The sequence below is a fragment of the Hemiscyllium ocellatum genome, chromosome 40 (genome assembly GCF_020745735.1).
Source record: "Hemiscyllium ocellatum isolate sHemOce1 chromosome 40, sHemOce1.pat.X.cur, whole genome shotgun sequence".
Taxonomy (NCBI): Eukaryota; Metazoa; Chordata; class Chondrichthyes; order Orectolobiformes; family Hemiscylliidae; genus Hemiscyllium; species Hemiscyllium ocellatum.
The window spans coordinates 30,565,819-30,575,894 of record NC_083440.1 but is presented as its reverse complement, the minus strand read 5'-3'; the positions used below and the strand labels follow the sequence as shown (position 1 = coordinate 30,575,894).

At 43.3% G+C, this 10,076-nt stretch overlaps 1 non-coding gene across 1 annotated transcript; it reads right to left on the bottom strand.

The window, feature by feature from the left end:
• Window positions 1-633: 633 nt before the first annotated feature.
• Window positions 634-818, bottom strand: LOC132834581 (U2 spliceosomal RNA). Its single transcript, XR_009647218.1, has one exon. It is a non-coding gene; the product is annotated as a U2 spliceosomal RNA (small nuclear RNA).
• Between the last annotated feature and the right edge of the window lie 9,258 nt (window positions 819-10,076).

Below are 10,076 nucleotides of genomic sequence, written 5' to 3'. Positions count from 1 at the left end.
GGTGTCTGTGTGGAATGAGCTGCCAGAGGAAGTGGTGGAGGTTGGTCCAAATACAACATTTTAAAAGCATCTGGTTGAGAATATGAAGGTTTTTGAGAAATATGGGCCAAGTGCTGGCAAATAAGACTACATTAGGTTCGAAAATCTGGTCAGCTGGACAAGTTGTACTGTACACCTCTGCGACTCTATGTGCTTTAAAACATCAGAATTTTCCTTCTTCTCAGTGTTCTCAAAATCTCTCTTTCAATAAATCCGAATCATCATCGTCAGGATCAAAATCTAAACTGTTGAATAATTCAATAGTTTCATCTTCTCCATTTGTTTTCTGAAATGCCGTTTGACATTAGGTGGAGCTGGTGGGCAACTTTGTTAAACTTCTGATGTTCGGAGTTGGGAGTTGGTGGGAAGGGGCGGCCTGCACCAGGGATGAAGTGATAACATTGAGAGTAAGTGCTGAACATGCAGAAAGTGACAGGTGAATAGCAACCGAGAACAAATTGATTTGCACAAATGCGAGTCTGACTTGACCAAAAGGTTCTCAGTGTGCTTTCTTACACACCGACTCGGGAGACGAGAAATAAAGCGAACACACCAGAATGTGAACTAATAAAGCTGCTTTTCTGATTGTTTTATGAGGGGTGCACGATTCTCAGAAACACTGCAATAACAGGACGATGTGCGAAGTTGGTTGAGCAAGCTCCTAATCCAACTTCTTCCTGCAAAATTCAGAATAATATTTAGTCCCTAATTCAGGGATGGATCACATATTAAAGCTGACAAGAACAGACATGATCTCAGCCAAAAGATCGAGAAGTCAGACAGCATCCAAGCAGCAGGAAAATCGACTTTTCGGGCAAAAATCCTTGTATCAGGAATGACGCTGGGAGCCTCGTGGGTGAGGAGATAAATACGAGGAGGTAGGGGTAGGTTGAAGGTAGCTGAACTGCAATAAATGGGTCGAGGTGGTGGTAAAGGTGATAGGTCAGAGCGAAGAGTGGAGCAGATAGGTGGGAAGGAAGATTGACAGATGGGGCAGTTCATGAAGATGGTGTTGAGCTGGGAGGTTGGAACTTGGATAAAGTGGGGGGCAGGAGAAGTGAGGAAGCTAGTGAAATCCACATTGATGCCATGGGATTGAAATGTCCCAAGACGGTAGATGAGGCGTTTTTCCTTCAGGTGTCGGATGGTGAGGGAGTGGCGATAGAGGAGCCCAGGACCTGCATGTCCTCGGCAGAGTAGGAGGGCGAATTGAAAGCTTTAGTCATGGAGCAGTGGGTTTCATTGGTGTGGGTGTCCCGATGATGTTGTCTGAAGTGCTCTGTGAGAAGGTGTCAGGTCTTCCAATGCAAAGCAGACCAAAGTGGGAGCAGATACAATAAATAACATTGGTCGATGTGCAGGTGAAACGTTGACTGATGTGGAAGACACCTTTCGGGCCTTGGACGGACTTATCCTCAGCTCCACTCCTCCAAGCGATGATGTAAACTGAGCATGCACATCCCTGAAATCTTTCTTGTAAACTTGTTTCAACTTGTCTCTACAGTCTCCACAATCATTCCGATCGTCGGGTTTCCAGAACAGGAAATAATGCTCCAGCTGAATCTGAACTGGTGCATCATAATAAAAACACAACATCACCTCATTGCTCCCACAGTCTCTGTCACTGTGAACAAGGACCAGGAGACAATGTTCTTTATGGGATGTTCTCTCAGCCTATGCTGCCAAAATACATTCCATCAGTTCATGTACATCCTGCTCCTGTTAAACCCCTTTTTGAATTAGAGCCAAATTGTCGATTGACTCTTCTTCTGCCCAAAATCTATTTCCTCACACTTCTTCACATTGGACTTCATCTGCAAGAATCCATCTTCCCCACCAAAATACCAATAACCTTCCGACACTCAACACTATCCTGCTAACAGCACTTAGCTTCCCTTTTTTTCTGTCAACGACATATTTCGATATTGTACCTGCATACTAGGAAACAATGAACTTCGAGAATACCAAGCACCCCCACATTTACTCAACATCACTGGCCTTTGTTCAGTGAGTGCGTGTATGTGTGTGTGTGTGTGCGTGTTTGTGTTTATTGCAAAGTATCCATTTTCACACCCAAACCCCTGGATACTCATAGCAAGTCTTCCTCACTGTCCGATAACTGGGAACATATCATTTGTCCACCTTTTTGATTGCACCATCACATTAACTTTCTGATCATTGTATACCGGGTCCTATCTTTCCAAAAGGATGGTTATGTTAATAATTTCTCACCCATTTTAAACATAAGCGTTCATATTTTACCTTTCCTACCTACAATCGTGAATCGCATTTCACCACATCATGCCTGACTGGATAAATTTAAATTATTTTTCTCGTGAAATGTTCAGACAACTTATTAGCACAGTTAGGAAATTTTGGTCAAGTGGAATCCAAGGAAAGCTCTCCATTTGGATGTAAAATTGGTTTGAAATTAGGAGATAGAAGGTAGAGGTTGATGATTGCTTTTCAGACTAGATGTCTGTGACCAAAGGTGAGCTGCAAGGATCGGCGCTGGGTCCACTATTGTCTATCATTTATATAAATGATTTAAATATGCTTAAAGTAGGCATGTTTAATCAGTTTGCAGCTGACACTTCAAGTGGTAATGGTGTGGACAGTGAAGATGGTTATCTCAGAATGCAAGGAGACCTTGATCAGATGGGCCAATGGTCCGAGGAGTGGCAAATGGAGCTTAATTTAGATAAACCTGAGGTGCTAAATTTTGGTGAGGCAAACCAGGGCAGGGTGTACACATTTAGTGGTGAGATGTGATTGCTGAACAAAGGCACGTTTGAGTGCAGGTTCATAGTTACTTGAAAATGGTGTCGCAGGTAGACAGGGCCATGAAGAAGGCATTTGATACATTTGCCTTTATTAGTCATCACATTGAATTTAGGTTTTGAGATGTCATGTTAAGGCTGTAAAGGACACGGTTTCGGACATTTTTAAAATAATACATCCAGTTCTGGACACTCTGCTGTAGGAAAGATGTTGTGATACTTGTGTATCAGAAAAGATTTACAAAGATATTGCCAGGTTCGTAGCGTTTGAGTGAGAGGAACAGGCTGAATAGGCCGGGGTTATTTTCCATGGAGTGTCAGACTCTGAGGGGTGACCTTATGAAAGTTTATAATATCATGAGATACATGGATGCATAGACATTTTTTTTTATCAATTCACAGGAGTCAAAAACTGGATGGCATAGTTTGCAGGTGAGAGGGAAAGATTTAGATGGGATCAAAAGGATGATATTTTCATGCATAGAGTGGTGTATGTATTGAATGAGCTGGCAGAGGAAATGCTGAAAGCTGGTACAATTACAACATTGAAATGGCACCTGAATTTGTATATGAACAGGAGGGGTTTGGAGGGATATGAGTCAAATTCTGGCAAACGGGACACGCATTTCCAAAAGAAATTAAACACGCATCTCACTTCAATATCATGAGCAAATGTAACACCTCAAATTAATTTCTTGATTTTTATGTCCTCGCTGTCTACAGGAATAGTGCCAGAAAAGTGGAGGATAGCAACTGTGGTTTCCTTGTTCAAGAAGGGGAGTAGGGATAGCTCTAGTAACTATAGGCCGGTGAGTCTTCCCTCTGTTGTGGGCAAAGTCTTAGAGAGAATTGTAAGGGATAGGATTTATGAACACCTGGATAGGAATAATGTGATCAATGATAGTCAGCATGGTTTTGTGAAGGGCCGGTCGTGCCTCACAAACCTTATTGAATTCTTTGAGAAGGTGACTAATGAGGTGGACGAGGGTAAAGCGGTTGATGTGGTGTATATGGATTTCAGTAAGGCATTTGATAAGGTTTCCCATGGTAGGCTAATGCAACAAATACGGAGGTATGGCGTTGAGGGGGAGTTGGAGGTTTGGATTAGGAATTGGCTGGCTGGAAGAAGACGGAGGGTGGTAGTTGATGGTAAAGGTTCATCTTGGAGTGCAGTTACCAGCGGGGTTTCCGCAAGGATCTGTTTTGGGACCATTGCTGTTTGTCATTTTTATAAATGACCTGGAGGAGGGGCTAGAAGGTTGGGTGAGCAAATTTGCGGATTATACGAAAGCCGGTGGAGCTGTTGACAGTGAGGATGGATGTGGCAGGTTACAACGGGATATTGATAAGCTGCAGAGCTGGGCAGAAAGGTGGCAAATGGAGTTCAATGTCGCTAAGTGTGAAGTGATTCGCTTTGGTAAGAGTAACAAGAAGATGGGATACTGGGCTAATGGTCGGATACTTGGTAGTGTGGATGAGCAGAGGGATCTTGGTGCCCATGTACACAGATCTCTGAAAGTTGCCACCCAGGTAAATAGTGCTGTGAAGAAGGAATATGGTGTACTGGTTATTATTGGTAGGGGAATTGAGATCCGGAGTCCTGAGGTCATATTGCAGTTGCATAAGACACTGGTGCGGCCGCATCTGGAATATTGTGCGCAGTATTGGTCGCCGTACTATAGGAAGGATGTGGAGGCACTGGAACGGGTGCAGAGGGAGTTTACGAGGATGTTGCCTGGTTTGGTAGGAAGATCGTATGAGGAAAGGCTGAGGCACTTGGGGCTGTTTTCATTGGAGAAAAGAAGGTTTAGGGGTGACTTGATAGAGGTGTACAAGATGATTAGGGGTTTAGATAGGGTTGACCATGAGAACCTTTTTCCACGTATGGAGTCAGATATTACGAGGGGGCATAGCTTTAAATTAAGGGGTGGTAGATGTAGGATAGATGTTAGGGGTAGATTCTTTACTCAGAGAGTCGTGAGTTCATGGAATGCCCTGCCAGTAACAGTGGTGGACTCTCCCTCTTTATGGGCATTTAAACGGGCATTGGATAGGCATATGGAAGAAAGTGGGCTAGTGTAGGTTAGGTGGGCTTGGATTGGCGCAACATCGAGTTTCGAAGGGACTGTACTGCGCTGTATTTTTCTATGTTCTACGTGCTATGTTCTAATGTACAAACAAAAACAAATAATGCTGGAGAAACTCATCAGGTCTGGCAGCATCTGTGGAGAGAGGAAGCAGGGTTATTTGATGTTTCTTTGAAATCACCAAGAGAACATAAGAACTAGGGGCAGGAGAAGGCCATTCAGCCCCTCGAGCCTGCTCTGTTATTACATACGGTCCTGGCTGATTTCATTTCGGTCTCAACTACACCATGTTCCAGATTGCCGCACTAAGTAAAACCTCCTCTCTACCTCGCCAAACCTTTTTTCCCAATCTGCAGAAAGAGTGATGGAAAATGACAGTTAGATAATTGTTTTGCATCAAAATTTCTTGTGGAAAATATAACATCTACAGGACTGCCCGTGTAAAACTCAACAAAGAACAAAGAAAGCTGTTCATGTGGAGTACTGCATGCAATTTCGGTCTCCCTTGTGCAGGAGGATGTTGTGAAACTTGACATATTTCTGAAAATATTGACAAATGTATTGCCAGGGTTCGAGAGTTTCAACTACAGTGAGAGTCTGAATAGTCTGGGGCTATTCTTCCTGGAGCGTGAATGCGGAAGAAGCCTTCTTATGCATGTCTATAAGATTATGGATAAGGTAAACAGACAAGATCTTTTTCCCTGGGATGGGGCAGTCCAGAACTAGAGGGTATAGGTTTAGTGTGAGAAGGGAATGATTTAAAGGGACCTTAGCATCAACTTTTTCATGCAGTGGGTGGTGCGTGTATGGAATGAGTTGCCAAAGGAAGTGATGGAGGCTAGTACAATTGCAGCATTTAAGAAGCATCTGGATGTGTATATGAATAGCAAGGATTTAGAGTGATGTCGGCTGAGTGCTGGCAAATGCGCCTAGATTGGGTTCGGATATCTGGTTGTCCAGTTGGACTGAAGGGTCTTCTTCCGTGCTGTCCAATTCTGTCTCTGTGAACATGTCAGTTGAACGGGACACTGTATGTTATTTGATATTTACCCCAGTAACTGGGCTGGTGCTTCAAAAAAAAATTCAATCGCTATAGTTTCTTGAGAACTGAGGGCTTTCTTTGCAAGTGGGATGACTAAGCAAATCATTTCCCATTGCGCCGATTGGAGAACAGTCTCTCCTCCGTGTGAACTCACTGGTGAACACTGAGATTGGAAGAGCACTTGAACCCAGCCACCCAGTGAGAGCACCTGAATGGTCTCTCATTTATAAACACATGGACGGGAAAATTGATCCCGGCTACTTTATAGTCATTTCAGTGTGTGGATGTTTCAAAGGTCAGTGGGAACTCGCTGATGTGTCAGATAACTGGATAAATGAGTGAATCCTTTACCACCTTGTGAGCAGGTGAATGGTCCACACCCCTGCCCCCGCCGCAGGCCCCACCCCGCCACATACTGGCGTGAATACGGTTGGATGAGCTTGTTGCCTCAATGCAGGTCTGCAGAGAGACCATTCGAGTGGCCTATCCTTCGTGTGTACACATTGAAGATGTGTCAGTTCGCAAGCACTTTTACTCCATTTCCCACAATTTGGACATTTATTAGCCAACCCCCTGTGTGAACATGTTCATGCATCGACAATTAGGATGATTGTGTGAATCCCTTCTGACAATAAGGGACAGCTTAGCAATGGTGGCTTACAGCTCGAGAGATCTTGGGCCAATTCCAGGCTTGGCTGAAGGTAGGGAATGTAGATAAGTGAATAGTTACATTTTGAGATGGTTATTGTTACAGAGGAGGAGAAGCTGGATATCCTGAAATGCATACAAGTTGATAAATTTCCAGAACCCGATCAGGTGTAACCTAGAATTCTGTGAGAGGATGGAAAAGTGATTGCTGGGCCTTTTGCTGAGATATACGTATCATCAATAGTCACGGTGACGTGCTGGAAGACTGAAGGTTGGCTGACATCGTGGCACTGTTTAAGGAAAGTGATAAGGACAAGCCAGGGAACGATAGACCAGTGAAGCCGAATTCAGTGGTGACTTCGTTGTTGGAGGGAAACCTGAGGGACAGGATGTACATGTATTTGGAAAGGCAAGGACTGATTAGGCATGGTCAGGGTGGAAAATCATGACTCAGGAGCTTTATTGAGTGTTTTGAAGAAGTTAAAAAAAGAAAATTGATGAGGGCAGAGAGGTGGACATAATCTATGTGGACATCAGTAAGGTGGTCGACAAGGTTTACCATGAGAGATTGGTTAGCAAGTATAGATCTCATGGAATACGGGAGAACTAGCCATTTGGATACAGAACTGTCTCAAAGGAAGAAGACAGAGGGTGGTAGTGAAGGATTGTTTTTCAGACTGGAGGCCTCTGACCAGTGAAGTGCAACAAGGATCAGTGCTGGGTCCACTCCATTCATTCATTTATATAAACGATTTGGACATCTACGTAGGAGGTATAAATAATAACTTTGCTGATGACACCAAAATTGGAGGAGTCATGAACAGGGAAGAAGGTTACCTCAGATTACAGTGGGTTCTTGATCAGATGGACCAGTGGGATGAGGAGTGGCAGACTGAGTTTGATTTAGCGAGGTTTTGCATTTTGGGAAAGCTAATCTTAGCAGGAATTATACACTTAATAGGATTGTTCGGGTCCTAGGGGGAGTATAGGAGTTGGGAGGTCATTTCGCGATGGTACAGGACATTGGTTAGGCAATTTGTGGAATATTGCATGCAATTCTGATCTCCTTCCTATCAGAAGAATGTTGTGAAACTTGAAAATGTTTAGAAAATATTTACAAGGATGTTGCCAGGTTTGGAAGATTTGATCTGTAGGGAGAGGCTGAATCGGCTGGGGATGTTCTCCCTGGAGTTCTGGAGGCTGACGGATGACCTCATTGAGGTTTAGAAGATCATGAGGGGCGTGGATATAATAAAGAGATAAAGTCTTTTCCATGGGGTGGGTGAGTCCATAACTAGAGAGCATAGGTTCAGGGGAAAGATATAAAAGAGACATAAGTGGCAACGTTTTCGTAGAGAGGGTTGTGCATGTATGGAATGTGCTGCCAGAGGAAGGGGTGCAAGCTGGTATAATTGCAGCATTTAAAAGGTATCTGGATAGGTATAAGAACGGGAAGGGCTTAGAGGGTTAATGGACCAAGTGCTGGCAAATGGGTCTTCCCCCATGGTTCAAAGATGTGTAGGGTAGCTTGATTGGCCATGTTAAAGTACAGGGTTATGGTGTTTCCGGTAAGGTGCTGGGTCTGAGTGTGATGATCATTGGAAGGTTGGTGTAGACTCGATGGACTGAGTGGCCTTTCCCTGCACTGTAGGGTCTCTTTGATTCGACTTGCAGCAGGTGAATGCTCGCTTCCTGGTGTGACTACATTGATGAGTTTCCCGTTCAGATGGTGATCTGTGTTCCCCTCGCATTATTCTCACGTTGGTCCCCTGTGTGAATCCACTTGTTGTTTGACAGGTCACATGATCAGCTAAAACCTTGTCTATGTCGTGAATATGTGTCTGGTTTCTCAACACTTCACTGCCCTCTTCCTACCATATATAAAACCTGATGGTATTCAGGTTACAATAAACTGGGTGATTCTCTCAAATCTTGATGTCTACTTTGGATTCAATTATCCAATTACCTCTCCTCTGATGGACTGTAAATTGTTTGAATTTTTTTTTATAACAGAGGAAGTGATGGAATTGTCGGATTATTACGAGACAATAATGCAGAGACGCAGGTGATGTTCTGGGGATCTGGATTCAAATCCCAGAGCTGGATTCTATTTCTGTTAAAAACGTGGGTTGAAGGATCTAATGGTCATGAAACCATTGCTGATTGTCAGAAACCCCCATCTGGTTCACTAATATCCTTTTCGGGAGGAAATCTGCCATCCTCCCCTCGTCTGTGCTCGGTATGAATCCAAATCTTCCCTTTGGGGAAATTCAGAAGGGACATCAAATCCTGGACAAGCCAGCACGGTCCACATGCCATGAATTAAATAAAAAGAGTGTGAGAGAGAATAGACAAAAACACAAATACATGTTGTGAAACTGTGCTGAATGTAACTGATAATTTGTGGGATCTGAACTAGGATGATGCAACCAAAGTAGCTGTTGATTGTCATTAAAAAAAACCCCAATGATTGATTGATGTTTTTCAGTGAAGCAACGCTTCCCCCTGGTCTGGGCCTACACATGATGATATGCTCTTTGGAAGCAGACTGAGAGAAGAAGGCATTTATTGATCTGGATAGCAAAATTCCAAAAAATACAGGTTTACAAATACAACAGCATGCAACAGCTTCAGAGCATTTAATTTGGTGCTGAAACAATGCTGCGTTGCATTTTATCAAACAATGTGTATTCAGCAAATTGATCTTCTCTGGAATCTACCTGCTCAATATGTGTTTCCCTAGAATTCATCTCCTCAACATGATCTTCCTTATATTTCTCCCTCACAACCGCATCTTGCCGAGAATCTACCTCTAAATCGGATCTTCCCGAGAATACACCAGCTCATCTGACTTTCCCTGGAATCTGTCTGTGCCACCTGATGTTGTTCAGAACCTACCCATTCAATCTGATCAGTTCTTGAATCAATCTGCTCAACATGATCTTCCTTCAAACCTGACTGCTCAATCTGATCTCCTGAATGTCTAGCTGCTGAAACCGATACAAGGCGATGAGAATGGAATGGTACAAGTTGATAGCCTTTCACAGAAAACTCCTGCAAACACGATGAGCTCCGTAGACTCACTCTATGTGATAATCATTCAAAGATTCTGCTACTTGATGTAAATAGAACAACAGTGGTGTCCACCTTCTGCCACCAATGTTCACCCTGGTACATTTGGCTCTGAATTGCTCTCTATGTTAGAATCTGATCAGGGAGCAACATCTGTAATCAAATCATGGATAAATTCTGAAGCTTTTAGAAATCTGTCAACCCAAACGAAATGCTGGACATTCTCAGATAGTTGGGCTTTACATATGGAGAGAGTAAAACACAGTTCATGTTTCAGATGGGAATAAGAACAGTGCGCAATTTAATCACCACTGTAAGCTCAGAATTCGAAGAGAAATGCACTGTAGGGCAAGAAAAATTGTGATTGGAGAGAAACTAAGGAAAATAAAAATTATAAATAAGCAGCAC